The sequence below is a fragment of the Aulonocara stuartgranti genome, assembly GCF_965226115.1.
Source record: "Aulonocara stuartgranti genome assembly, chromosome: 22".
Taxonomy (NCBI): domain Eukaryota; kingdom Metazoa; phylum Chordata; class Actinopteri; order Cichliformes; family Cichlidae; genus Aulonocara; species Aulonocara stuartgranti.
This window is the reverse complement of record NC_138957.1, coordinates 20,130,818-20,136,117: the sequence shown is the minus strand read 5'-3', so window position 1 is coordinate 20,136,117 and position 5,300 is coordinate 20,130,818.

Genomic DNA, 5,300 nt, shown 5'->3' with positions numbered 1-5,300 from the left:
GAAAACCACCAATAAATTATGTCTGCTTTGTTTTGATATACATTTGCATTGACCGATAACAAGATCCATTAGCAGAAGTCTGACAGCTCTTCAGCTTTTAATGTTGTTACATGATCTTCCTCAGTGGATGGAGTTTAGACTGAAAAACACCACACACAGCATGAGAAACCCTACTGTAATGTCACTCTGTATGTAACACAAGCATCAGGCCACTAGAGGGCAGTACACAGTTGGATAGCAACTGTTCAAGCAGTGAGTTTTTTTATACACTTACGACTGAAGCTCTTGATTAGCAAGACTAGGAAAACGGCCCATGTTTTAGAGGAAGGTGAACTGCTCACATCAGGAAACATCAGACAATCTGCAGTTAACTTAATCTTCCAGATCATTTTCAGGAAGAGCAGACACGGATATAAAAATGGGTTGACCTGATCTGTTCATGTGGGGAGTTGTCATGAAATGCAGGACGATAGGACAGACAGACTTGACAAAGCAATAAAACAAAACAAAACAAAACATATATTGCCTTTATTGTTGCTAATGCAAATCCAGAATATAAAATACCAATGTCCACAAACACAAAGAAGAAATCAGGAGGGAAGACTCTAGGGTTTAAACACAGCCAAACTGAGGTTACATACACAGACAGAAGGCAAGTGGAAACATCAGGGTAACAAGACATAAAGACTATACCAAAAGCCCTCAAAGCACAAAAGATCAGTGACCACCAGAAAAAAACACAGGAGTTAGTGTAACAGGGACTCACAGAGACAAAGATTGGACAAAGAGAAGGTACAAGGGATGAAATGTGTGTCATTAAAAACACCCTGAAAAAACATTAAAACTGCAAATTTTCTAAATTTACTGAAGTCTCCTTTAATGGTGTAATCCCAGTATGAGGATGAGATCGTGATATTTAATTCAACGCGTAAGCTGACTTTTTTACATCCATCTGTAAGACATTTTAACACAGTATGTGTACTTGTTTTTTCACTCACTTTGCTTTAGCAATGTTTAAACCTGCCTCTGCATCCTTGCGAGTTTCTGTTGTCGTTGATTGATCTTGCTCAGTGCCATGATAAAATTGTACCAACGTTTTTTTAATAATTAAACCGTGTCTGCAGCAAATGAGGGCAAAGGTTGTGCTAAACATGACATATTGCTGTCTATTGGTAATTCTTATCAATAACCCACCATAACATAGCAACAGTAGGCAAAAAACCAAAGATGAACAAATTAAATAAGAATTAGTAAAAAAAAAACCAAAAAATTATAGCATTTATAATTAAAATTGTAATAACATCTGCTTGTTTTTACCTTTTTCCTGTATAAAATAATGTTAAATATCTGATTTGAAAAAGGTGTCTTAAGATGTTATCCTATCTAATGAGTTCCTCCCTCGAGCCAGATGTAATCTGTCTCCTCGCACAGCCTGTGTGGACGCACCCCCCTCACTTCTCCCTGTAATACAGCCTCTGAGTGCATTTCTCATGTTTGTTTGGTGAGCAGTCAGCACAGTTTTTAGATCACTGCCACACACAGCGAGGAAAAGCTGACCTCAGGAGAGGACACAGATGTGACTTTTCCCTGGGAGCAGCCATCATCAGAAAAGGCCTCCCACCCTCATTTGTCCCCTGGTCCCTGATTAACAAGGACACATGGACCAAATACATCCAGCTCTGCTGAGTTCATCTGAAGCCTGAAACACAAATACCTCAAGACTCAACATCCTCTTCTATTGAAGCATTATGCAGATTATATTGGTTTTGGGGTTTCATGTGATCCAAATCTCCTTATCCAACTATTTTTTGTGCAAGTATTTGGGAATTGGTTTGAAACCTAAAATGATGAAAACGTTTCATATTGCTGACCATTTTAATTCCCAAGCAACACTTCATTAGGAACACCTTGTTAGTTCTGGGTTGGACGCCCTTTTCCTTTCACAACTGCTTTAATTCTTAATGGCACACAGTATGATACAGTTGCCACAGATGGTATGAATCTACTGCTCGCCCTCATCACAAAGGTGCTCTGTTGGATTGGGCTCTAATGACTGTGGGGGCCTTTTGGTTACATTGTCAGCATTGTCTACCAGGATGGATCCATACTTGAAGGTTGTTCTGCACCAAATTGTGACCCTATTGTCTGAATGTTGCAGTACAGCTCAAGACTCATCGATCAGGTGAATATTTCCAGTTGTTAATCGTCCAGTTTTAGTGAGCATATGTGAATTATAGATTCCGTTTTTTGCTTCTGCCATCTGGTGTGGTCTTCTGCTGCAGTAGCTCATCTGCTTCAAGGTTCAATATGTTGTATGTTTAAAGATGCTCTTCTGCATACCTTGATTGTAACAAGTGGTTCTTTGAGTTACTTACTTTACAGTCACCTCTGATCTCTGGCATCAACAAGGCATTTTCAGCCTTCTTTCAGCTGCTCACTGGATATTTACTCCTTTTTAGGCCATTCTCTGTGAAACCTATTGTTACACACAGCACTTTGGTCTGTGGGACTTGCAATACAAGTAATCTTTATGTGTTTCTATTCATAAACTTAGACCCAACATTCATAATAACATAACAACAATAGAAACGTCAATAGAAACAAATCAAACATTATGCTAAAGACGAGTGGGACCATCAGACCTTGTACCAACATACCGTTTAAATGCCACATGATGGCTGTAGCTATGAAGAACACATCCAGCTTTTGCAGCAAAACACATGCTACAATCCAACAAAACTACATTTAACACATAATAACAGCATGCCTCTCCATAATAAAAGAGTGCGGGGGCTGAACTGACTTGTCACCCACAGAAAACATTTGGAGCATTATGAAATGACGAATGTACAACAACTGGTGCATAGTCCTGTTAAACAGCTGAAATCCTATTTTAAAGCAAACATTTGGATTCCAACATTACAGCAACTGGTCCACAAACAGCAACGATCACGTCCAAACATTTTCTGAAACATCTTTGTGGTGGCTGCAGTTACAGTCACAAACAGTGGGATTATCAACTAAACATCAGTGCTACAATAGAGACTTACACATAACATTATACTATACTTATATTTTTCTTTCTTTAAATATATGGCTTAACTTACAGTGGAATGAAGAATCGGTTTTGGTTTAGAATTAATTTTCTTTACTGTATTCTGAAATAAGTGCACTCATTTTAGTTTACACTGTTCTGTGTATGAGTTGATCTTTCTTTGTCTTTTGAGTTATCTCAGTAGCAGCTGCTCCCAGTCTTTTGGTTGATGAGCTAAAAAGGGAGGAAAGGGGCGGAGCAAGTGTGAAGGGGGGGGGGGGGGGAGTTGTGTGTTCTACCCCCTTTTGTGTCTTTGTGGGCTGATCAACCACTATTTAAGTTTCTCCTTGGTCTTGTTTAAGTAGTTCAGTTTTTTTGAGTCAGTAGTATTGTTTGTTGACAGCTTTCTGTTACTTTGTTACAGAGTTCTATTACTTTGATCTCTTTTATGGGCCTACGATTAGGGGTTTGGGGGGTTTAAAAAAAACTTTTTTAGGGACTTTAACCTGTGCCTGATGTTCCTTCACTGCTTGGTCCATTATAATATTCCTAACATTAAATTCAAATCAAGCATTTGAGGAAGATATAAGAGCTTGTTTCTAACATTATTAAAGGATATGATCTTTTTTTTTTACTCCTGTGAAATGGTTTTTCTATAAAGTATCAAAATTGATTATTAGACCTGTTCTGGACCAGCAGAAGCACTACTGGGTTAAGTTAATATGATTTAAGCAGCTATTAGGTGAACAGTCTACCCAAAGCTAAATGCAGAAAAGAAGAGCACTGTCAGCTTTTCTATTCTGCAACTACAATGTGCACGGTGCATGAGAGTAGTGCGGTGTCACACTTGAGTACAGAGAAGAAGATCAGCATAAGGTCATCTACTGTACAGATGGAGGCAACAGCTGTCAGCGCCAAGAAAGTGGTCACATGATCTATCCCTCTGCCTCAAGGAGGATCCTTCTGCCAGAGGCCTATCATTTCCCTCCTCCACAAATCCATAAACATCCGCACCATAAGTTTCCCTCTGAAAGCCTGCATGGACGAATTCCAAGATCATCTCACCCACTCTTGTATTTCCTTCCTTGTTGTCGAACACCAACAGCCTCTCAGTATTTTTGGAGCTTTCCCTCCGAAGCGCAGGCCTCGTAGTGAACGAGGCCTTTAATTTGAGGCCCGTCAAATTCAATGTTGTTAGTTTTGTGCAGACGTGTTCGTGCGCTGGCGGAGAGGCTCTGGGATGGGGTTTGTCCTTCGAGGTGGGGTTACATGATGATGGGTCTGACACGGATCTGACCCGAGCCTGGAAAAAACTGCGTGAAGAGCAGCAGACGGACGTGCGCTGCAGCTCCTGATAACAGATGGAGCAATAAAAAGCACGACCTGTCAGACGTGTTGCTGTTTGATTGATAGAGTTTGGCTCAGCTTGTATTCGCTTTTTATATTTTTGTTGAGCTGGGGATGTGAGCAGAAGGCTCTGGGCTGCTTTTCAACTGTATGAAGGTGGTTACATGGGCACAGCACTGTTTGCAAGCACAATCTAACTGAAGCACAAACACCCACCTCTGTGCACATGTGCACACAGAGAGAGGTAGTAGATTGTCACAGGCAAGGCAAGGACACGTCTAAGTGGTACTCCAATCTATATCACCACCGCCACCACCACATCCATCACGACTTCACTTCAAAATTGCTGTGACAAACTGCCCCAGAAGCCAGTATTATGCCTGGCCGTACAGTTCTGCTTCTGCTGCTGCTGCTGCATATTTGAGCACTGACGGTTTTTTAGGGGATTGCAAGATAAGGGGAAATCTTCTGAGTAAGAACATTTCCAAGACTCTCAAAGGGTTAGGAGATGAAGCTGGGTCATATTTGGAGAGTCGTGCTCGGATTTAGGATGGAAAAGGCATTTTACTAAGAAAAAAAAAGTGTGGTAGCTCAACAAAGACGGGGACAAGTTTAAAAATGAATCAGCAGCAGAAGCTTTCTGACACATTTCTGTTAAAACACCTGCCATGTAGTCAAGAGTTTTCCACTCAAACCAGTTCCCTTAAAGTGAAAACAAATAAGGACAGTTATTTACTCAGTGTTACATAACACATCCTGACCTGTAACCCATAAAAACAGACAAGGATATCATATATTTCATATATTTCCCATCATGAAACTCTGTGTTGTGTTTTTATCAAACTGCATTTGTAAGTTTGTAAGTTTTTATCACCTGAATGATAGAATAAAATATTTTTTGCCCACTACACTAAAATGA